Here is a 26,428-nt window from a genome sequence, read left to right as displayed (position 1 = left end):
TTATTGATTGATAATTTCAATTCGAACACCAATTGTGCATCATGAAAGGAAATTGCTATGTTAAAACTCTATATTAAAACAATTGAAATGCATTAATGAATTCCCTGAAAAAAAAAGAGGATAAAAAGGAGAGAAAACGAAGGAAAAACAGACAACTTATGGGTACGATGGTGGATCACATATACTTAAAGGGGAGTGCATGGTGGAAGTACAAACCTCCTCAAGATTGTTGGTATTGGAGGAAAATCTATACAACTAGAGACTATTTGAGTCAATTATCATCAATATATCTTGGTAAATGATAGATTTCTCAAAGAGCAATTACTTTGATAGCGTTATGTTGAAAATATAGTTGTCGGAATATGCATTTGGTAGTGTATGTCTCATATTTATGAAAAACCCGATAAATAACCGAAAAAACCGACAAAAACCGAATCGATAAAAAACTGACTTTTTTGGTTTGGTTTGGTTCCAATATTTGAAAAACCGACTTGCTTGGTTTGGTTTCTTTTTAAGGAAAAACCGACCCAAACCGAACCATGAACACCCCTATCCACAGTGATTGGATTTAAATAGTATTCCCATAGTTTCTAGGTTGATTGCTATGCAAGATGATCAACAATTGAGATTGATAAGATCTCTAACTAAAATTAACTAAGAATCTAAAGCTATTGACTAATGACACTCGAAACAAGGAATAAACAAAGAAGGTTATCAATGGGAGAAGATAGGGTTTTGATAGGGTAGGTGCAAGATAATTGTTCGGGATATAAGTCTAGATAGTTCACTTCTAATGTTCAAGTGAGTCTCTCGAATTCACTCAATTATGAGTTCACATTCAGCAAAAACTCCTCTCTCGATTAAGTCTTAACCTCACAAGAATGCGTAGTGGATTGGTCTTTAGGAAAACCTCTTTCGATTATTCTACTAACTAGGTTTAATCAATGATTCAACTACCTTCTTTCGATTACTTTGAACAATTAATGAACTCAGCTAACAATATAATGCAAGGATATCACAAGTTATGCCTCTCTCGATTACATGAACAAGTGAACATAAATGCAACAATAAATTCATCCAAAAACGATTTAATACATAAAACTAGAGTTATAATCCACAAACAATCATCAATGCACCAAATCCATCAAACCCTTAAAGGGAACTACTCCATAGATATGGAAAAATTCATCACAAATATAGATAAATTATAGGAAAACATAAATTCAATCCAAACTCGGGTCTTGAGTGAGGAAGGAATGATGAAATCTTTGTGCACGTGTTCTTCCAACTCCTATTTAGCCTCCTTATGTCGAATATGTGTCAATAGTTCAGAAAAATAATGTTTTTCCGTGTATTTATACCAAGTATGGTTGGGCCCAAACAAAATCAACCTTTCCTAGAGGAAATAGGAAAATAAATCTGTAACAATTGCACAAGCACGCCGCATGTGCCGACACCCCGTGCGGGGCATTAGTGGGGAAATCCAGAGAGCTGCAAAATTGACATGCAGCAGGAATTGGGCAGCAGCGGCGCACTTCCATGCGCTGCGGCTGTAGGGTTTTCCCAAAGTATGAATCAAACTTCCATTTTTGATGTCCAGAATTGGTCCTCGACACCCGAACACGATCTCAGCATAATCCCTTGAGCTTTTACTCAGACTTCAAAGTTCCAAATAGCTAAAATTAGCTCCGCAACATCTACATATCTCGGAATCACTCCTACAAGGTATAAAACACACAAAAGTGCAAAACACTACCAATTAAAGCTCAAACACAATTAAAGTGCAGTGAATTAGAGTGCAATAATCGACTAAAATACGTAATTATAGCCTACCATCAACACACCACACTTAAACCATAGCTCTTCCCCGAGCAATCAAACTACACTTCACATAGAAAATTACCTTTTTCAACAACTCTCATAACTCATCACACCAAGAATATTTAAAATAGATTAAGCACAATACCATAACATCCTCGTCTCAATATTTGACTCACTAACACATACATTGTTTATAACCCGCTCAATGAATCTACTTTGCACAACAATCCAACTATTTCCCTTTTTCTTTTCTTTCAATTCAAGTGGCTCTTACTCTTTCAAACCGGTGCACCTTTCTCCTATTTCACTAGTTCCACTCCAAAGCCAAATCCCCACCCCACACTTCAATTTTTACAAAGTTCATAACAAATTCAAGTGCTCAGGAGAGGTAAAAGGTTCAAATAGATGTTCAATTAAAACAAATGGGTAAGGCTTGTAATATGGTTGCCAAAGAAATCCATGATTATAGACTCAAAAAGGGTTAACTAAGATACATGACAATTAGGTGGGTGAAAGCATATAACTGGCTCTAGAAAGAAACACCTATATCACTTCCAATACTGAATCAAACTACTATTTCGCTTTGCAATGGCATGGGGCAAGTTCGAGACATCAAATGCAAGGCACAGAAAAAGTCAAGATTATACAATTTTAAGGTACTTATGCAAGAGTCAAAAACTGAGCCTAAGCGTCACGACTAAAGCACTCACTATTCTCAAAGTATAATAAAGTTAAGAGCTATTGCCTTCCACATAAATCATAGCACAAGGTTTCCTACTCCTAACAAAAATAAGAACTAACTACACCCGGTTCAAACAAAACCCTTGACAAAAATCACGGCACAAAGAAACCCAAGGGGGACTTGTTACACTACCTACAAAAGAAAATATTTTTTTGTCTTTTTCCTTCGACTTTAATCTCTCAAGAAACCTGTCGATGCTATCCATCGTCGAGCAAAATCAAAAATTTTAAATTTTTTTTATCTTTCTCTAACTACTATAACTAACAAAAAGAAAACACAAATACAACATACATACAAATATCCCCCACCCCACACTATAAGTTGTGGCATGTCACCGTGATACACAATTAAAAAGCATAAGGTAAAGAAAACTTCCCTGAACATCTAGTCGGGGTCTGAGTTGAAGTCGGGCTCCATTCCTCGTGCCCGAACTAATGCACACATCCATGCAGATAACTTCTTATCAGCATTTCTCGGATATATGCCACACTTATGATTCTAGCTCACTGCAGCCTTCTCTTTCGAGCCCTTCACTTTCCACTCAACACACGCAGCTAGTTTTACTTTTTGCACCCCCTTTTCTACATCCATCTTGAAAGTCACAGTCTCCTCACCCACTCTAAGTATGAGTTTCCTCTCATGTATATCTAATATCGCTCTGCCCGTCTCTAAGAATGGTCTTACTAAGATGAGGGGGACCTCCTTGGTTTCCTCCATATTTACCACTATAAAATCCATAGGAAATAAAACTTATCCACCCGAACTAACACATCTTCCACTATCCCCTCGGGTATTAAAGTTGTTTGGTCTGCCAGCTTCAAAGATATTGGTGCAGACCTTATCTCTCCTTCTCTAGTTTCCTATAAATAGATAGAGGCATTAAATTAATTAAGGCACTAGAATCACATAAAGACTTATCAAAATTAATAGTTCCTAAAGAGCAAGGTATAGTAAAACTCCTTAGATCTCCATACTTTTGTGGGATTTTATTTTGCAATATCGCACTGCAATGCTCTGTGAGCTTGACCACTAAAGTCTCCTCTATTTTCCTCTTCTTTGTAAGGATCTCCTTCAAGAATTTGGTATAAGAAGGCATTTCTGAAAGCACTTATGTGAAATGTAAGTTTACATGAACTTGTTTTAGCATATCCAAAAATCTCTCAAACTGCTTGTCCAGCTTTTCTCTACATAGCTTTTGAGGGAAAGGTCACGCAGACATATGCTTGCTCTCCACATGTTCCTCCCCTCTCAATTTTTCTTCCTTCTTCTTTTTCTCATCTTTCATCGGGCCTTTCTTCTTCTTATCATCATCAATTTTCAGCTGCTCCCCACTTTCTTTTTCAAGTATAACATCTTTCTGGATCGGGGTGTGATCTTTCAACACTTTCCCACTTCTCAATGTTACAACATTAACTGTTTCTTTGGGATTTTTTCAGTATCAGCGGGGAGAGTTCCTGGAACCCTCACAGATACTATTGTTGCACTATGTCCCAATTGCTTCGCTAAATTTCGAATTGGTCACCCTTGTACTTCAAATCTTTCATTAGTTTTCACAATGAAGGCTTTCATGAAATCTTCTAGACCAGGCTGATATGGTTGTTGAGGCTGAAACTACTGCCTCGCCTTATTCATAAAACCAAGAGCTCCTTTTCCTTGAAATTTGGAATTGTTTTGTTGCCATGCATTTGCGGTACCCCCAGATGAACTCCGTGAAAAATTGGGGAGCTTCTAACCCAGTGCGTTAAAATTATAGTTCCCCATAGCATTCACTTCCTCAGTTGTGACTTGACACTCATGCGTAGTGTGTCCTCTTTCACATATATCATAGGCTGCGTGAGGATCATTTTGTATCGAGTCTAAGGTCAGCTTTCGTATTTCTTTAGCCATAGTATCAAGTTGTACCTGCACAGATGTATTAGCATCAACTTGGTGAACCCCAGTTGATCTTCTTCTTTCAGCTCTCTCAGAGGGCCACTGATTTGCATCTTCAGATCACTCATCAAGAATTGTAACTATCTCCTCTAGAGTCTTCTTATCAATGGGCCTTCATCTTCCTTGCTCAATGTTCTACGCGAGGCCGGTGTCAATCCATCCCAAAAGTCCTGGAGTTGCTTCTAGAGTTCAATTCCACTATGTTGACACTTTCGAACTATCTCCTTAAACCTCTCCCATGCTTCAAAAATAGTTTCAGTCTCTTTATGGCAGAAGTTATGGATTTCTCTTCTAAACTTGCCCATTTTAACTGAGGAGAAATATTTATCAAGGAATTTTTTGGTCATCTCCTCCCATGTTCTAATTGATCCCATGGGCAAGCTTCGAAGCCACTACTTTGCATTATCTTTGAGTGAAAAGGGAAATGCCCTTAAGTATACTGCATCTTGTGACACCCCATTATATTGAAATGTGTTTATAATCTCCTCGAAGTTCATTAGATGTGTGTTTGGATCTTCGTTTGGCTTCCCTCTGAAGACATAGCAATTTTGAAGGGTTTGAAGCAACCCTTGCTTCAACTCAAAATTGTTTGTTGCAATTGGATGTGGTCTAACACTTGACAATCCTTGATTGTAGACCGGTCTAGCATAATCGCCAAGTGGTATCCTAGGCCTAGGAGCTATATTTCCGAACTGGTCTACAGCCAAGGGTTGATTATGAGCAATTCTCCAACCCCTCTCCTCTTCATGGATAATCTATGCATCTCTCATAGCTTCTTCCTTAGCACCATTTCCATTCATGAGTTCTTTGGTTGAGGATTGCCCAACCTTGTCTGATGTCTCGGTAAGATTTCTTTCCTTCCTCAGTTGTCGCAGTTTTTTTTCTATCTCTGGCTTGTATGGTAGCACGTTTTTCGTAGAAACTCGAGTCATGCACCAATCTTAACCTGTAATCTGTGCACAGTCAAAGAACTCCAAATGTAAAAAGGGAAAAATAAAATAAAAAGAAAACAAATTCCTAAATTAGCCCTATAAACTATTTCAAACACTATCGATTGTTAATCCCCAGCAACGGCGCTAAAATTGGACAAGCGCAAAACACACACTTAAATTATGCTCGCTAATCAAATATAGTATAGTATAATATCATATCTAAAGGGATTGGATTTAAATAGTATTCTTATAGTTTCTAGCTTGATTACTATCCAAGTTGATCAATGACGAGCGCAAAACTGGCGTATAAACTTAGGCTCGCTAGTCGAATATAGTATAGAAAATATCGTACCCATATGGATTGGATTTAAACAGTGTTTTCGTAGCTTCTAGTCTTATTGCTATTAAAGATGATCAACAAGTTAGAGTTGTGTGAATTAAACCTAAAATTAACTAAAAGTCTAAACTATTGGCTAATGACAATCACAACAAGAGTAAGCAAAGAAGATATCAATGGGAGAAAAATAGGGGTTGATTGGATAGGTGCAAGATACTTGTTTGGTAATTAACTCTAGTTACTTCACTCTATGGTTCAAGTGAGTCTCTCGAATTCACTCAATTATTAGTTTGAATGTTCAGTAGAAACTCCTCTCTAGATTAAGTCTCAACCTCACAATATAAGCTAAGTTAAGCTCAATGAAGATAGGTAAGAATTCGTAGTGGGTTAATCTTTAGGAGAACCACATTCGATTATTCTCCTAACTATGTCTAAACAATAATTCAACTAGCCTCTTTCGATCACTAAGAAGAATCAACGAATTCAACTAACAAGATAATGCAAAACATCACAAATTATGCCTCTTTCGATTACATAAATATGTGAATATATATGCTACAATAAAAACACCCAAAAACGATTCAATACATAAAATTAGAGTTAATATCCACAAACAATTCTCAAAACAGCAAATCCATAAATCCCTAAGGAAGGATTACTCAATAGACATGGAGTAATTCATCACAATTAAGTTTACAGTAAAAAAAAACACAAAAACAATCCAAACCCTTGTCTTGAGTTGGGATTGAATGATGGATTCCTTGTGCTCTTCCTTCTCCAACTTCTCCTTAGCCTCCTTAGGTCTTAGATGTGTAAAAAGTTCTCAAAATATCAGTTTTCTATGTATATATACCAAGTAGGGTCGGGCCCAAACAAATACACCTTCTCCTACGTGAAAAAGGACACTTTTGCGGAGTTGGACGTGCGCGGCCGCGCACCTGGAAGTATGCCCGCGAACTTGGCCGCGCACTTTTCACACTGTTCTGCCCTGTATGCGCGGTCAGTGCACGGACATGTAGTTTCCGCGAACTTTTCACCCTCTTCTATTGGGAATTTTGAAAAAACCTTATAATACAAAAGTTGTAGCTCTTTGAATTAGCTTTCCAACAATATATTGTGGAGCTGAAATAGAGTTCAGAACAAAACGTTATGTATATTTGACTAGACACTGTGCAGTATGCCTGCTCGATTGTTCGTTCGTTCTAAACTATCATCTGTTGATCACAGAACATGATCCTAGCTTAATTTCTTGGGTTTTTACTCAGACTTCAATGCTTCAAATCACTTGAATTCATTTCATAACATCTACATAGCTCGAAATCACTCCTACAAGGCATAAAACACACAATTAGTGCAAAACACTAGAGATTAAAGCTCAAACTCAACTAAAGTGCAGTAAATTGGAATGTAATAATCAACCAAAACGTGAGATTATATGGTTTCTTGTTTCCTTCTATGCAATCGCGAGGCCAGGTCCTAGATCATGAAGGGACTTTGAGGGTTGTTGAATTTTTCATCTTCGCGTTTGCATTGTGAGAGATGCGATCGCGGACTTTGTTAAGCTTGTGCTTCACGAACGCGTAGAGTGGATCGCGTTCACGTACAATGAAGTTGGGCAGCTGGGGTCACGTGAATTTGTTCTTTGCAATCGCGTGAGGATGTTCGCGCTCGCATAAGGGGCAGCTTTGTTTTGTTTTTTGCGATCGCGAGGGTCTTTCCGCGATCGCGAAGAGTAATCACTGGGCAGTAGTGTTAAATTTCAAAAATGAGGGTTTGAATCCATTTATCATATTTTGAGCTAGAGATCTCGGATTTGGGCGATTCTTGAAAGGGTTTTTAAGGAGTTGATTGGGGTAAGTGATTCTAACTAGATTTTAGTTGTATTACATGACTCCATCATTATTTTTGTCATTAAATTAGTGATTGGAGTTGGAAATTTTGGGGGAAATGGTGAAACTTCTTAGGCCGAATTTTGGGGATTTGAAAGGCGATTTGAGTAATTTTGTAGGTTGGACTCGTGGTGGAATGGGTGTTCTGATTTTGTTAATCTTGTCGAATTTTGAGATGTGGGCCCGGGTTTGACTTTTTGAGTTAACTCTTTGACCTTAGTTAAAGATCGTAGCTTTATTAATTTAAATCAATTCCTATAGCTTTTGTTGATAGAATTACATTATTTTTGGCTAGATTCGATTTTTCCGGAGGCTGATACGAGTGGGAAGGGCTTGCTAGCGGAGTGATTTGATTTGCTTGAGGTAAGTATCATATTTAAACTCGGTTGAGGCACTAGTTTCCTGAATTTTTGTGATAGCTATGCGCTATTGGGTGCGCACATGCGTGAGGATGAACCCATATGCGGGCACCGGGGTCATTTATTCATGTTCTGGTTGTGCTCAGGCTCTTATAAGCCTAGAATTGAATGATAAGCTCTAAGCTATGATATTTCTCATGTTCGTAACAGTTTGTGTGATCTATTTGAGCCATGCTGAGGCTACATAGAGGTTTAATCCCTGATCGAAATTGATAAATGCTTTTTCAGTAATGAAATTTCCAATTTGAGATATGATAGCACACTTTGCATATGCCTACATGTTAGCATGTCATTTATATCGGTCCAGGAGCATGAGATTTATTATTCATTTATCACATACATGTATACTTGGTTAATTGCTCTTGTATGATATGTTGGACTGGAGGCTTGTGACCATACCGGGCGGATTGTGATATTGGCACGTGAGTTATCCGTGCAATACGTGAGTTGTCCATGCGGATCAATATATTGATGTTATTTGCATGTGAATTGTTCGTGCAGCACATGAGTTGTCAGTGCGGGTTCTATTATTAGCACGTGAGTTTTTCGTGCAACGTGTGGACACGGATTCATCCCCCTAGGCTCTCCCTCTCATGTTTCTCTCTTGATGGTATACACGCGGTTTTTGAAAATACTTATCAGTGGTTTGGAATAGATATGAAAAGTTGAGAGAATCTGGCTAGTATTGTGTCGACTTTGCATTTCCTTAATCATTTGTCTAATTCAACTGCTTATCACCTATGCATACCAAGATATTGTCGGAGTAGAATACTTGAGGCATTGTACACATGCACACACAGATGTTTTCTCACGAAACTTGATGAATTAGTACTTAATATTCTTCTGTGACGGTTTAAAAGATGGAACTACACAGGTGATAGCTAGTATCATTAATAATTTATGCTTCTCTTACATTGCCGTATTTATTTACGATACTTATTGAGTTGGTTGTACTCATACTACACTATGCACTTCATGTGCAGATCCAGGTACTTTCGGGCATGGAATTTGCTAGTGTTGGAGCTTACTCAATTCGGAGACTATCGAGGTAGTTGCTTGGCGTCCCCAGACCTCGACTCTCCTGCTTTTACTTTAGTTTCATTGGTACTATTCTATCTTCCTAGACAGTGTCTCAAACAATGTCATTGTTTGGATGCTCATGTAATCAGTGACACCAAGATTTTGGAAAATTCGGTGTTGAGTTGCAGTATTTTCATTTAGTATTTATGAGATTTTTCCTTCGAACTTATATTACTATGTTTTCCAAATTTAAAAATGCGTAGGTTTATTGTAAATGTCGGCTTGCCTAGTAGTGCGATAGGCGCCATCACGACATGTAAGATTTGGGTCGTGACAAGTTGGTATCAGAGCCTAGGTTACATTGGTCTCACGAGTCATGTGCATGTTTAGTAGAGTCTTGCAGATCAGTACGAAGACGCATGTACTTATCTTCGAGAGGCTGTCGAACCCTTAGGAAAACCCTCACATTCGTGTATTCTTGTCGTGCGATTGTTGATTCCGGGAACTAAACTTCTGTTATTCTATTGTCTCACTGATGTTGAGAACATGTGCTACCGGATCGGGTGGTCGCTGCCTTGAGCAGAAAGGCGGTGAGTATGCATAGCCTTGCATTAATTCCGGTAGGTGAGAGACCGCTTGCATTAGATGTTCAGGCCTTGGCCAATCAACTCGTGAGATTAGATGTTTCGGAGCCCAGTCGGGTTCTAGCTAGTGTGGTTTCTAGGTCATCCTTATATGATCGCATTAGAGAGCGTCAGTATGATGATTCTCATTTGCTTATCCTTAAGGACACGGTTCAGCAAGATGATGCCAAGGAGGTTACTGTTTGGGAGTATGTGGTGTTGCGGATGCAGGGTCGGATCTATGTGCTCAATATAGATGGACTACGTGAGTTGATTCTTGATGAGACCCACAAATTGCGGTATTCCACATATCCGGGTGTCGCAAAGATGTATCTGAACTTGAGGCAACACTATTGGTGGACGAGGATAAAGAAAGATATAGTGGGGTTTGTAACTCTGTGCCTAAATTTTTAGTAGGTAAAGTGCGAGCATCAGAGGCCGGGCGGAATGCTTCAGAGGCTTGAGATTCAAGAGTGGAAATGGGAGCGTATCACCATGGAGTTTGTAGTTGGGCTCCCACGAACTTCAAGGAAGTTTAGGACTACTTATTCTTCGGAGTGATTGGCTTGGATCTACATCCGCGAGATTGTTCGCCTTCACGGTATGCCGATGTCCATCATTTTAGATTGGGGCACATAGTTTCCATTGCAGTTTTGGAGAGCAGTGCAGCGAGAGTTAGTCACACCGGTTGAGTTAAGTACAGCCACCCTCAGATGGACGGAGAGTCTGACACACTATTCAGATATTAGAGGATATGCTACGAGCTCGTGTCAAAGATTTTAGGAGTTCTTGGGATTTGTTTATGCGTCATGCAGAGTTTGCATACAACAACAGCTACCAATCGAGCATTCAGATGGCTCCGTATGAGTCTTTATATGGGAGATGGTGTCAGTCTCCGGTGGGTTAGCTCAAGCCGAGTGAGGGTAGGCTATTAGGTATTGAATTGGTTCAGGATGCCTTGGACAAGGTTAAGTTGATTCAGGATCAGCTTCGCATGGCGCAGTCTAGACAGAAGATTTATGCCGATCGGAAGGTTCGCGATATTGCTTCCATGGTGGGAGAGAAGGTATTACTGAGAGTTTCGCCCATGAAGGGTTTTATGAGGTTCGGGAAGAAGCGCAAGTTGAGCCCTTGATATATTGTCCCATTTTAAGTGCTTGAGAGGATTGTAGAGGTCGTTTACAAGCTTGCATTGCCATCTACTCTGTCGAGTTTTCATCTAGTATTTCATGCACCCATGGTCTGAAAGTATGTCGGCGATGTGTCTCATGTTTTGGATTTCAGCACGGTTCTCTTGGATTGTGATTTGACTTATGATGTGGAGCCGATGGCCATTTTGGATCAACAGAATTGAAAGTTGACATCAAAGAACATAGATTCATTGAAGATTGAATGGAGAAGCCAGCCAATCGAGGAGGCTACTAGGGAGACTAAGCGGGAGATGCGGAGAAGATATCCATGCATATTTGAGACTCCACGTATGATTCTAGACCTATTCGAGGATGAACGTTTGTTTAAGAGAGGAGGATGTAATGATGCGGACGGTCATTTTGAGTGTTGTAGCCTCGTTCCCCTATTTAGTGCTTATTCTACGCTCAATTGTTGTTACGTGACTTTTCGGGGTAGTTGTTTTGGTTCCGGGGATGTTTCAGAATAAATTGGGACACTTAGTCTCAAGGTTGAAAGCCTAAGTTAAAAGAGTCGACCAGATCTTGACATATGTGTAAATGGCTCTGAAATGGAATTTTGACGGTTTCTATAGCTCCGTAGGGTAAATTTGGACTTAGAATTGTTTTTGGATAGTGATTTGGAGGTCCGTAGTTGATTTCGGCTTGAAATGGCAAAAGTTGGAAAATTAGAAGTTTAGAAAGTTGAGAAGTTTGACTGATAGTTGAATTTGTGGTTTTCGGGCTCAGATTATTGTTCTGAAAGTTAGAATAGGTCCGTTGTGCCGTTTATGAATTGTGTGCAAAATTTTAGCTCAATCGGAATTGATTTGATAGGTTTCGGCATCAATTGTAGAATTTCAAATTCATCAGTTATCATTAGGCTTGAATTGGGGCGCTCTTTGTGTTTTTTATGTTGTTTGATGTGATTTGAGGCCTCAATTAAGTTCGTATAGTGTTTTAAGACTAGTTTGTATGTTCGATTGAGGTCCAAGGGGCCTTGGTTGATTTCAGATGGTTAACAGATTGAAATTGGACTTTGGAGATGGCTATGGTTTTTAGTTTCCTTCTATGCGATCGCGCGGTTAGGTCCGCAATCGGGAAGGGCCTTTGGCGGCTGTTGAATTTTTCTTCTTCGTGTTAGCATAGTGAAGGACTCGATCGTGGAGGTTGGGAAGCTTGTGCTTCTCGAACGAGTAGAGTGGATCACGTTCACGTACAAGGAAGTAGGGCAGTTGGGGTCACGCGAAGTTGTTCTTCGCGGTCAAGTGAGGATGCTCGCGCTCGCGAAGGTCTGTTTAACTGTGAATCGAGTTTACTTGGAGATATCTGCATTCATGAAGTCCATTTGGGGTGCAGCTTTATTTTGTTATTCATGATTGCGAGGGTCTTTCCGCGATCGCGAAGAGTAATCACTGGGCAGCAGTGTTAAATTGCAAAAAACGAGGGTTTGAACCCATTTTTCATATTTTGAGTTAGAGACCTCAGATTTGAGCGATTCTTGAAGGGATTTTCAAGGAGTTTATTGGGGTAAGTGATTCTAACTTGGTTTTAGTTGTATTACATGAATCCATCATTTTTTTGTCATTTAATTGGTGATTGGAGTTAGAAATTTGGCGAAAATGGTGAAACTTCTTAGACTGAATATTTGGGATTTGAAAGGCGATTTGAGGTCGAATTTTCGTAATTATGGTATGGTTGGACTTGTGGTTGTATGGGTGTTCGAATTTTATTAATCTTGTCGAATTTCGAGATGTGGACCCAGGGTTGACTTTTTTAGTTGACTTTTTGAATAGGCGTGTGAACACGGATCCATCCCCCTAGGCTCTCCCTCTCATGTTTCTCTCTTGATGGTATACACGCGGTTTTTGAAAATACTTATCAGTGGTTTGGAACAGATATGAAAAGTTGAGAGAATCTGGCTAGTATTGTGTCGACTTTGCATTTCCTTAATCATTTGTCTAATTCAACTGCTTATCACCTATGCATGCCAAGATATTGTCGGAGTACAATACTTGAGGCATTGTACACATGCACACACAGATGTTTTCTCACGAAACTTGATGAATTAGTACTTAATATTCTTCTGTGACGGTTTAAAAGATGGAACTACACAGGTGATAGCTAGTATCATTAATAATTTATGCTTCTCTTACATTGCCGTATTTATTTACGATACTTATTGAGTTGGTTGTACTCATACTACACTATGCACTTCATGTGCAGATCCAGGTACTTTCGGGCGTGGAATTTGCTAGTGTTCGAGCTTACTCAGTTCGGAGACTATCGAGGTAGTTTCTTGGCGTCCCCAGACCTCGACTCTCCTGCTTTTACTTTAGTTTCATTGTTACTATTCTATCTTCCTAGACAGTGTCTCAAACAATGTCATTGTTTAGATACTCATGTAATCAGTGACACCTAGATTTTGGAAAATTCTGTATTGAGTTGCGTGTTTTCATTCAGTATTTATGAGATTTATACTTCGAACTTATATTACTATGTTTTCCAAATTTAAAAATACGTGGATTTATTGTGAATGTCGGCTTGCCTAGTATTGCGATAAGCGCCATCACAACATGTGAGATTTAGGTCGTGACATAGGGGTTTTTGTAAAAATATTCTAAAACACAAAAACTATGATTTGGTGGCCGATTTGATGTCGGAGTTGATTAATTTTGGAATGGCTAGACTCGTATAGCAATGGGTGTTCGTATTTTATGAGTTTTGTCGGGTTTTGGGGTGTGGGGCTATGGTTGAGTTTTTGGTTGACATTTAAGATCGAAGCTTTATTATCCGGAATTGTTTTCTATAACTTTTATTTATGATATTAAATTTTTGGCTAGATTCGAGCCATTCGGAGGTTGTTTCACATGGGGGGTCTTTATATCGTATTCATGTAGCTTCTTGGAGGTAAGTATAATTATCTAACTTTATGTGGAGAAACTACCATGTAGGATTTGGTTTAATTGCACTATTTGGATTATATAGAAGACGTGTACATGAGGTGACGAATGTGTACACAGCCTTATATGTGAAAATTGACGAGATTAGACTCTTAGACTTCTTATATACATTTAATTGAAATTGTCACTTCATGTTCTGTATTCCATTGTCAAGTTTATTCTTACATACTTTACTTGAAGTTGTTAGCACATGTTCTATCCTTTATTTGTCAAGTTTACTCTTACATGCTTTATTTGAAGTTGTCACCTTTTTATTTTCACGTTACCTCTTTCATTGTTGAATTATTCTTATTTGAAGTTTCTATTACATGATATCCCTTTATTGTCAAGTTATTCTCATGCATTTAGATGTAATTGCTAGTTCAAGCCATCTCTTTCATTGTTATCTTACGTATTACATTAGAATTTGAAGTTGCCGTAGAATTGTCCATTGTTGAGTTATTTTTCACTGTGATATTGGTATTTTTTCTTTGAAAAGTGTTGTTGCCTATGGGCACTTGTAGTACGAGTTGATTTATTATATTGTTATGATGTTAACACATGTGATTTGTTATGTGGTCTGATTTTTGTTATGCGGAGCATAAGGGTGGCAATCTCACTGTTGTTGATTGTGCGGAGTGACACGGGTGGCTATTCTGTTATTGTCTGGGTGGAGTAATATGAGTGGCTATTGTATTATTGTTTGGGCAGAGTGATACGGGTGGCTATTGTGTTATTGTCTGGGCGGAGCGATACGGGTGGCTATTATGCGGAGTGATACAGGTGGCTATTGTGTTAAATGTCTGGGCGGATCGATAAGGGTGGCTATTATGATGTTGTTAATACGGGAAGTTAAGGGTGGCTATATCGGGGATGATATGTGATGGCCTGGGGTGTAACAACCCGACCGGTCGTTTTGAGTATTATAACCCCGTTTCCCAATTTATTACCCAATTTATGCCTTACAATTAATTTATGACTTATCGGGTTAGTTGGTTCAGGTCCGGAAGGATTTCAGAGTGAAATGAGACACTTACTCTCATAATTGAAAACTTAAGTTGGAAACATTGATCGGATATTGACTTATGTGTAAACGACATCGAAATTTATTTCTGATGATTCCAATAGCTCTGTATGGTAATTTTGGACATAGAAGCGTGTCCGAAAAATTTTTTGGAGGTCCGTAGTGGAATTAGGCTTGAAATGCCGAAAGTTGAATTTTTGGAAACTTTGACCAGGGGGTTGACTTTTTGATATCGAGGTCGGAATCCGATTTTGGAAATTGGAATAGCTTCGTTATGTCATTTATAACTTGTGTGCAAAATTTGAAGTCATTCCGGATTGATTTGATGTATTTCGGCCCAAGATATAGAATTTGAAAGTTCAAAGTACATTAGGCTTGAATTGAGGTGTGATTCGTGGTTTTAGCGTTGTTTGATGTGATTCGAGGCTTCGACTAAGTTCGTATGATGTCTTAGGACTTGTTGGTATATTACGTTGAGGTCTCGAGGGGCTCGGGTGAGTTTCGGGGTGGTTTCGGACCATTTTTAGGCCATTTTATTTGTTGGTTTCTGCCTACAGAGGTGTGCATCACGATCGCGAACATTTGGTCGCGTTCGCGAAGAGCAAACAGCAGTTTGGGGCCTTGTGAATTGCGATCGCGGAAGCTCTTTCAAGATCACGTAGAACAAAATCTCTGCTGCACTGACCCGACTTTAGAATTTTATATCTCGCAATCTATAAGGAATTTAAAGATGACCAAAAAATAAAAGTTGTAGCACTTGATGTCTGAAAAGTAAACCATTTGTCATTTGGATTTGTATACAAAAAGTTATGGTAGATATACTATAGGTTGTCTGGGAAGAGTTTGGAAGTCTTTGTTGCACAGGGCTGACTTTGGAAGCTTATATCTAGCAATCTATAAAGAATTGGGAGATTAGCAACAAATTAAAGTTATAGATCTTGGTGTATAGTTTTCAGAAAATTAAACCATTTGCAATTTGGAGTTTTGTACAAAACGTTATGACCATTATACTAGAGGTTGTCTGGAAGAGTTGGGGAGTTTGTTCTTTGCGATCGAGATTGGTTTTCCACGATCTCGAATAGCAATTTAGGGGCTGAAAAATTTTATGCTTCGCGATCGCAAAGCATATTCCACGATTGCGAAGAGTAAATGCCTGGACAGAAGATATATTTTGAGGTTTCAGCCATTTTAACACATTTGGAGCTATGGAGCTCGGATTGTAGTGATTCTTTAGGCGATTTTCACAATATAGATTGGGGTAAGTGATTCTAACTCGGTTTTGATTAAATTACACGAATCTAATGTTGTTTTTACCAACAAATTAGTGTTTTGGGTTGGAAATAGTAGAAAAATTAATAGACTTTAATTGAGGATTTGAAGGCCGAGTTGTGGTCGAATTTGAGTAATTTTGGTATTGTGGGACTCGTGATTGAATTGGGGTTCGGATTTCGTGAGATTTATCAGATTCCGAGACGTGGGCCCCACGGACGATTTTTGAGCTAAATTTCGGACTTTTATGGAAACTTAGTATTTTCTTATGGAATTAATTCTAATAAATTTTATTGACTGAATCAAATTAACTGTGGCTAGATTCGAGGCGTTTGGAGGCCAATTCACAAGGCAAAGGCATAGCGGAGTAAAGAATTACACGGATTGAGGTAAGTAACACTTCTAAACTTGGTTCTGAGGGTATGAATCCCCGAATTTTGTATGATATAAATTGTTTGGAGGTGACACACACGATAGGTGACGAGCATTTGGACATGCACCATATAAATTGTGTCTTGAATAAATCCTGTGCAGTTGTAGGATTAATGAATCATGTTATTATTTGAACATTCTCCACGTGTTAGAGAAATATATGAGGCTCCAATTAAAGAACATGTTTAGGCTACGTGCCAATATTTTGGGACCCATGGGATCGTGTTGCTGTTGAATTAATTGTTCAAAAATATACATTTCACACTCAATAATATTTGTCCATTGTGAGGATATTTATGGGAATGAGCTGTGCGATGCAGCAGGCCATAATGGCTTTATACATTATTATTATTATATGGATCAGGGTTGCCCGCCTGTAGCAGGCCTTATAGGCTTTATTATTATACGGATTGGGACTGCCCGCTTGCAATAGGCCATATTGGCTTTATATATTGCTTGGGCTGAAGGAACCCCTCCGGAGTCTGTACACATCCCCAGTGAGCGTAGATGATTATATATATTCGGGATGGATTTTCCCAAGGCATGGACTTGCCTTACTTATTTATATTGTGATGAATTTACCTGGACATAGATCTTGTCTGTATCATTTACATTTGGGGATAAATTTCTCAGGGCTGGATTGGCCTTATACGGTAGAGAGATACTGACTATTAGCCGATATATATATATAGGGGATGGAATATCCCTGGGCCGGATTAGCCGTAAACAATACCGTGTGACCGAATGATTTGTGACAAGTATTACATGAGGTTTTTCCACTGAGATGTCATATTCCTCATATCATGTCGTATTGATCTATTTCAATTGTACTCAATTTAACTATTGAACTTGAAAGCATGCCTACATTTCTGTGCCATTATTTATACTGGATTGTACCTATGGAGCTCATCATTGCTTTCATCCCAGAGGTTAGTCTTGTTACTTATTGAGTTAGTTGTACTCATACTACACTCTGCACCTCGTGTGCAGATCCAGGTGCTCCCGGATACGGCGGCTGCTAGATTTCGAAGTTAATTCTATTGGGGACTATCAAGGTAGCTGCTTGACGTCTGCAGACTTGATTCCCTTCCTATTTAATTATTGTACTATTCTATATTTTCAGACAGTGATTTTGTCAGTCAGACTTTGTATTCATATTAAATGCTCATGTACTCAGTGACACCGGGTTTTAGGAGTGTTATCTTTGTATTTGTGAGATTTCTTTCGCTGAATATAATTATTATATTTTCAAATTTTAAAAGATATAGTGGTTTATTGAGATTATCGGCTTGCCTAGTATTGAGATAGGCACCATCACGACAGGTGAGATTTTGGGTCGTGATAATTTGGTATCAGAGCTTTAGGTGATATAGGTCTCACGAGTCATGAGCAGGTTTAGTAGAGTCATGCGGATCGGTATGGAGACGTATGTACTTATCTTCGAGAGGTTGCCGAACCCTTAGGAAATATTTCCCTTCTTGTATTCTATTGTGCGGAATTGATTCATCTTGAAACATAACTCTTTGAATTCCTTCCACGCATTCGTGTGCGCATGTGAGCGCTCGGTATCAGCTGTGCATCATCGTCTTGTGATTCCGTGAATGATGTTTGAGATGTGTATTCCATGTTCTGGTGATGGGCCAGTCTAAAGGACTTGAGGTCAGGTTTAGACCGCAGCCTAGGCTCAGTAGCTTTAGTTGTAACCTGTACATTTGGACTAATATGTCCGTTAATGTCCCTACAAGTGGAATTTGTGGCTCGTTGAACGGTGGAATGGCTTTGTGATGAGTATGATGTAACTGCGGGATGTGTTAAGACGATTTGAATATGATGAGAAGTGTTTCCTTGAAATGTAAAGGAAGGACATTGGGTGTTATATTTTCGTTTTGATGTGACGTACAATCTCAAGTGTGAATGTTTTGAAAGATCTTTCACGTTGTTAAATTTTAGGGCAAATTAAATTCTAGTGTGTGGTTAATGAGTTTGGACTCAGAAAGATTAAGTGATTTCATAGTAATTGTGGCTGCGAAAGGGTATAACAAGATACCAATTTGAGACTAAGCAGGTGGGTTATCTCCTGCGGAGTAATTTATGTAGGTGTGTTCCTTATGATGTGAATATAGAGTTTCTTTTCTACCAGCGGGGTGTATGTGTTGAGACTTGAATTTGAATCTGGTTGAGAAAGTTGACTTGAGTGTTAAGATAATGAATACAAGATTAGCGGATGATTGAGGTATTTTATGGTTGGTGTGTCTTGAGCTTGAGAAAATTTTTCGTTGAACTGACTGCAGTATTAAGGCAGTAATAAAGTACGGGTATTGTGAGTTATCAAGTATTTTAATCTATGGCTTTGAGCCGAGTGGGGGAGCCTGCTATTGACAATTCAATTCATGGTTATGTGTCAAATATTTTGTTTTGGTCTGAAGTATACTTGGTAATCAGTAATGACTTGCAGAGGTGGAGTTCGAGAATGACTCGAGTAAGGAAATTTCTAGATACAGGATATATTGCGCTTTATGAGTGAATTGTTATTTGTGAATGATAGGTGGTATTAAAGTAGAGTTACTTCTTTGAGTGTTGTTGTGCTAATGGGGCACGTGTCTTTTTGTCATACCCAAAATCCAACTAACCCAACCCGTTAGGTAAGCCAATTACTAACTATCCAATTCCAAAAATAATTATTAAAGCAATTTAAGTGAATAAAGGTCTTAATATTATACAATCTCCAAGAACTGGTAGTACAAATCATGAGCTTCTACGAATAGAGTTTACAAAGCGGAAATGAAATAAATACATAGTCTGTTTGAATAGTACATAAACAGAGCTTTTATAAAATCTAAGGCTACCATGAACAAGAGGGATCTACAACAGGAACGAAGGTACATCTTCAAATTCGGAAACCATCGAACACAGCAACAATAACAACCAATATATGCACGCAATGTGCAGAAGTGTAGTATCAGTACAACCGACCCCATGTACTGAGTAAGTAACAAACCTAGCCTTAGGTTGAAAGTAGTGACGAGCTTCCACCAAGGTCGGGTCCAAAACCAATAGTCCACAATAGTCCATAACAACATAAAACAAATAAAACCAGAAGTAACTCAGAGATAAAATGCTCAGCAAAAACATGATTTCAAAATAATAGTTATTCCTTTCAAGTACATCACTGAAAACCCAAATCGTTTACCAAAGTTGCCGAAAATATGAATAAGTTTGAAAACAATATATTTTCCCAAAAATCCTTTCAATAATAAATGAGATGTTTCATTTTCTTTCTAGATAAATTGTGTAAAAACAAATGCATCACTATGCCCATCTGTCATAAATGTGTGAAAATCATGAATGATGTGATGCAGTAAACCATGAGGAAAATATATCTCTATGCTTGTATGTCATGTGTGTATGCCAATGCGATGAAACTAAATGATAAAATCATAAACAGCCCTTCGGGCAAACCTCACAATCACTCATATACAGGTCCTCGGGCTTACCTCACAATCACTCGTAAACAGCCCCTCGGACATACCTCACAATCAATCGTAAACAGCCTCTCGGACATACCTCATAATCACTCGTAAACAGCCTCTCGGACATGCCTCACCATCTCTTATGCCTCCCAGTCACTTAGCACTCAGCACTAGCACTCAGTAGGTACCTGCGCTCACTGAGGGTGTGTACAGACTCCGGAGGGGCTCCTACAGCCCAAGCGCTATAATCTGCACTGACAACTCACGTGTTGCACAGACAACTCACGTGCTATAATATCACATCAAAATCCGCACGGAAAACTCACATGCAATAATAAGCTAATAAGGCCTGCTGCAGGCGGGCTGCCCCGATCCATATAATAGTAATAATATATATAAAGCCAACATGGCCTGCTGCGGCATGCAGCCCGATCCCAAAAATATCCTCACAATCAGGCCCCCGGCCTCCCTCAGTCATCAATCTCTCCACTCTCTCTCTCATGGGCTCACAATGTCATGAGAATAGCCCAAACAATAATGATATGATGTATCAATAAATAACAACAGAGACTGAGATATGATATGTAATGAAATGAATATGACTGAGTATGAATTTGCAATTTAAAACAAATAATTCATAGCAATATGACCTCTGTGGGTCCCAAATATACTGGCACATAGACTCAACATAATTTTTAATATGATTCTCATCTCAATTTCTTCAACACATAAAACTACATGGAAAATGCCAAGATTATTTGACTACAAAATTCCACAAAATAATTACGTCACAATTTCTATGGTGCACGCCCACACGCCAGTCAACTAGCATGTGCGCAACCTCCAAACAAATCACATAATACGTATATTCAGTGTTCATACCCTCTGCTCCAAGATTAGAAGAGTCACTTACCTCGAACAAGCCAAATCCAATGGTGAGCAAGCTAAACAATGCTCTAGAAATCCCATTATGCGCGTACAACTTCCGAACAGCTCGAATCTAGTCAAAATTAATTTGATTCAGTTCACACAATTTATAGGAATTAATTCCATATCAAAATACTAATATTTTCCACAAAAATCCGAAATTACGCCCCAAAAATACTTGTGGGGCCCACATCTCAAAATGCGATGAAACTCACAAAATATAACAACCCATCTCATTACAAGTTCAACCATACTAATTTCACTCCATTCCGACTCCAAATCGATGATCAAAACTCCAAAATTCGTATTATGAACTTTTAGGCCAACACCCCAAACTTTCTCTTTAAATTTATCAACCAATTGTTAAAAATGAAGATAGATTCATGGAATATTATCACAAGGGAGTCAAGAACACTTACCCTAAGTTGTGTGAAAATATTCCTCTCCAAAGTCACCCAAACCGAGCTCCAAAATGTCCAAAATGAGAAAAAATCTTGGAACCCTCGTTTTAACACTGCCCAGGCATTTCCGCACCTGCGGTGCCTGGGCTCGCACCTGTGAATCCGCTTTTGCGGACAAACAATGCGCGCCTACGGAAATAGCCAGCCTTCAAAAATCCCGCATCTGTGGTGCCCTTCTTGTATCCACGGGCGCGCAGATGCGCATTAACCTTCGCACATGCGGCCTCGTAGATGCGGGCAAATTCTCACACCTGCGAGCACTTCCCAGGTCCACTCTTGGTCGCTTCTGTGACTGATCTCGCGCGCGTGCGGCTTCACACCTGCGATCAAAAGCTTCGCAGGTGCAATCACACCAGTAGGGAACAATTCCAGCATTTCCTTAAGTCTGAATTTGATTCGTTAACCATCCGAAACTCACCCGAAGCCTCCGGGACCTCAACCAAATACACCAACAAGTCCTAAAACACACCACGACCTACTCGAGGCCTCAAATCAATCAAACAACCTAAAAAATACGAACTACACACGGATTCAAGCCTAATAAATTTCGAAATTTCCAAATTCTACAAACAATGCCGAAACCTATCAAATCACATCCGATTGACCTCAAATTTTGCACACAAGCCACATTTCACATTACGGACCTATTCAAATATCCAGAATCGGATTCCGACCCCGATATCAGAAAGTCAACCCCCCGGTCAAACTTTCCAAAATTCAACTTTTGGCAATTCAAGCTTAATTCCACTACGGACCTCCAAATAATTTTCCGGATAGGCTCCTAAGCCCAAAATTACCATACGGAGCTATTGGAATTATCAAAACTCAATTCCGGGGTCGTTTATACATAAGTCGACATCCGATCACTATTTTAACTTAAGTTTTAAACCTTGGAACTAAGTGTTCCAATTCATTCCAAAACCTCACCAGACTCGAACCATTTACCCCGGCAATTCACACAACAACTGTAAAGTACAATTTTAACAGTAAATGGGGAAACAGGATTGTAATACTCAAAATGACCGGCCGGGTCGTTACATTCTCCCCCACTTAAACATACGTTTGTCCTCGAACGTGCCAAGAGTTGTTTCCAAGCCATCAAATAATTGTTCCATCTTACCACACACGTACCCGGGGGTGAACCCACGTCACCCTATTCCATATAAGCTTGACAACGCAATACAACTGAAATCATTGATTAACTTTGGCCCATAAACCTTGGAATTTAATTTCCAACCTTTAGAATTTTCTTTCAAGACACGAATCTTACATTTACATATTGTATGAGTTTGAACAAGCTCTATCAAGCCATAACCATCACCATAACCACGTACATAATCACCTAACATATTACACAACTCGCATGCTCGTAGCACCATTCCTTATCACAATGACTACTCCAAAACCAACCACATACTAGTATTAAAACCCTATCGAACCAAACCTCATCCCAAAACCTTCGTACATTGTTGATAATAAAAGAAACACACGAAATTTCATGACCACTTACCAGATCACAAGTCACGGAGCTCTCTCGCCCCAACTAGAACCATAATCGCTTTCTGAGCTGACTTTCAATATTATACTTCCGAACATACCGTAATCAAAACCTGATAGTACCCATTCTAGGTCCAATGACCTTATATTACTAAACACAACTACTCCACGGACATGCCGCACCAATATAACTCAGAGTCACAACCCATGCTATCCGTGCACCAATACAAAACAATTCAATGTACTCAGTCATGATAAAAAAAATGACTCAAATGAGAGAACTACCCCGCAAGATTAACAAGTACCGCCACAGCGAAATGCTGAAAATTCATCATACACCGTAGAACCATCACCCGATTCTAACACAAGGTTCATACCTTAACTTAACTCCGCTGCAATGCGTGACCCCATCCAAATGTTGGTCCATATTACCTACCTCGAGTCACCCGACTTTGGAAGCTTATATCTCGCAATCTATAAGGAATTTGGAGATGATCCAAAAATAAAAGTTGTAGCCCTTGATGTCTAGTTTTCAAAAAAGTAAACCATTTATCATTTGGAGTTGTGTACAGTTTGTTCTTAGCGATCGAGATTGGTTTTTCGCGATCGCGAAGAGCAATTTTGGGGCTGAAACATTTTATGCTTCGCGACCGCAAAGCATTTTCCGCGATCGCAAAGAGTAAATGCCTGGACAGAAGATATATTTTGAGGTTTCGGCCATTTTAACACATTTGGAGCTATGGAGATCGGATTGAAGCTATTTTTGAGGCGATTTTCACCATATGGATTGGGATAAGTGATTCTAACTCGGTTCTGGTTAAATTACACGAATTTATTGTTGCTGTTACCAACAAATTAGTGTTTGGGTTGAAAATAGTAGAAAAATTCATAGACTTTAATTGAGGTTTGAAGGCCGAGTTGTGGTTGAATTTGAGTAATTTTGGTATGGTGGGACTCGTGGTTGAATGGGGGTTCGGATTTTGTGAGTTTTATTGGATTCTGATATGTGGGCCCCATGGGCAATTTTTGAGCTAAATTTTGGATTTTTATGGAAAATTAGTATTTTCTTATGGAATTAATTCCAATAAATTTTATTGGCTGAATCGAATTAATTTTGGCTAGATTCGAGGCGTTTGAAGGCCAATTCACAAGGCAAAGGCATAGCGGAGTAAAGAATTACACGGTTTGAGGTAAGTAATACTTCTAAACTTGTTTCTGAGGGTATGATCCCCGAATTTGGTATGATATAAATTGTTTGGAGGTGACACACACGATAGATGACGAGCATGTGGACGTGCACCATATAAATTATGTTTTGAATAAATCTTGTGCAGTTGTAACATTAATGAATCATGTTATTATCTGAATATTCTCCACGTGTTAGAGAAATTGAGTTGAGGCTCCTATTAAAGATCATGTTTCGGCTACGTGCCAATATTTTGGGACCCATGGGGTCGTGTTTCTGTTGAATTAATTGTTCAAAATTATACATTTCACACTCAGTAATATTTGTCCATTGTGAGGATATTTATGGGATTGAGTTGCGCGACGCAGTAGGCCATAATGGCTTTATACATTATTATTATATGGATCGGGGTTGCCCGCCTGTAGCAAGCCTTATAATCTTTATTATTATATGGATCAGGACTGCCCGACTGCAGTGGGCCATATTGTCTTTATATAGCAGTTGGGATGAAGGAGCCTCTCCGGAGTTTGTACACACCCCCAGTGAGCGTAGATGATTATATATATTCGGGATAGATTTTCCCAAGGCATGGACTTGCCTTACTTATTTATATTGTGATGAATTTACCTAGACATGGATCTTGTCTGTATTATTTACATTTGGGGATAAATTTCCCAGGGCTGGATTGGCCTTATACGGTACAGAGAAACTGATTATTAGTCGATGTGTGTGTGTGTGTGTGTGTGAGTGTGTGTGTGTATGTGTGTATATATATATATATATATATATATATGGAATATCCTTGGGCTGGATTGGCCATAAATAGTACCGTGTGACCGAATGATTTGTGACCAGTATTACATGAGGTCTTTCCACTAAGATGTCATATTCCTCATATCATGTCGTATTGATCTATTTCACTTGTACTGAGTTTAACTGTTGAACTTGAAAGCATGCCTATATTTTTGTACCATTATTTATACTGGACTGTACCTGCGGAGCTCATCATTGCATTCAGCCCAGAGGTTAGTCTTATTACTTATTGAGTTAGTTGTACTCATACTCCACATCTCGTGTGAAGATCCAAATGCTCCTGGATACGGCGGCTGCTAGATTTTGAAGTAAATTCTGTTGGGGACTATGAAGGTAGTTGCTTGACGTATGTAGACTTGATTCCCTTCTTGTTTAATTATTGCACTGCTCTATATTTTCAGACAGTGATTTTGTCGATCAGACTTTGTATTCATATTAGATTCTCGTGCACTCAATGACACCGGGTTTTGGGAGTGTTATATTTGTATTTATGAGATTTCTTTCGCTGAATTTAAATATTATGTTTTCAAATTTTAAAAGATATGGTGGTTTATTGAGATTGTCGGCTTGCCTAGTATTGAGATAGGTGTCATCACGACAGGTGAGATTTTGGGTCGTGACATGGGGGCATAATGTTGATGATATTCATGTGATGGTATGATTTTCCTATTGTATGTCATACACCTTACGTGCCTTGTTGTGTCGCTTCTAGTGAGCTACTCGATGTCTTTGATATCACTTTTTGACTTGGATTGTTATAGTACACTCGCATAAGCATACACCATAGCATGTCGTTTACACTGGTTCAGGAGTATGAAACTGGACATTCATTGATCATGTCCATGTATTCTTGTATTATCCGCTTCCATTATGATAGTGAGTCGGTGACCATGTTGGGCAGATTGTGATATTGAGTTGTGAACATGCCAGGAAGATTGTGACTGCGATCATGTGACCATGCCGAACGGATTGAGATATTGGCACGTGAGTTATCCGTGTGCTCGTGATTGTTAATGTGGGCATGAGGTGCCGTGAGCATATGATTTGTGATTTGGGACTTGTGACTTATGATTTTTAGATTAGGTATCCCGAAGTAATGTTGCAATGAGACTTGTGTTAGAACGGCCTACTTAGTTGGTTGTCATTTATTTTCCTTATTTGGTTTCACTGGTGCTTTAACAATGTTCGAATTGCCTTACTGTTGATATCACATGTTTATTCCTTGTTACCATTTACTGATTCTTGTTTCTATTATTAGCTTTATATTTATCCATTGCACAAGTTATTATGACTAGTATGTTTCTTGACTTGTACTTCGTCACCACTCTATCGAGTATAGTCTTGATACTTACTGGGTATCGACCGTGGCGTACTCATACTACACTTCAATGGATTTTTGTGCAGATCTAGGTATTGGAGGTATCGAACTCAGGAAGAGTTAGCTTTCTGATCGCGATGATTCATGATAGAGCTGCTTGGTCATCGCAGTCCCTTAGAGTCCTTTCCCTTTTTATTGTACTGTCAAT

The 26,428-nt window shown here is 38.9% G+C and overlaps 1 non-coding gene across 1 annotated transcript; it reads left to right on the top strand.

Moving 5' to 3' along the window:
- The first annotated feature begins 4,687 nt into the window (after positions 1-4,687).
- LOC117274265 (small nucleolar RNA R71) lies at positions 4,688-4,794 on the top strand. The gene has a single exon (XR_004504369.1). It is a non-coding gene; the product is annotated as a small nucleolar RNA R71 (small nucleolar RNA).
- Positions 4,795-26,428: the final 21,634 nt, after the last annotated feature.

This window comes from Nicotiana tomentosiformis, chromosome 8, assembly GCF_000390325.3.
Source record: "Nicotiana tomentosiformis chromosome 8, ASM39032v3, whole genome shotgun sequence".
NCBI classification, from domain to species: Eukaryota; Viridiplantae; Streptophyta; class Magnoliopsida; order Solanales; family Solanaceae; genus Nicotiana; species Nicotiana tomentosiformis.
This window is presented reverse-complemented; position numbering and strand designations above follow the sequence as displayed.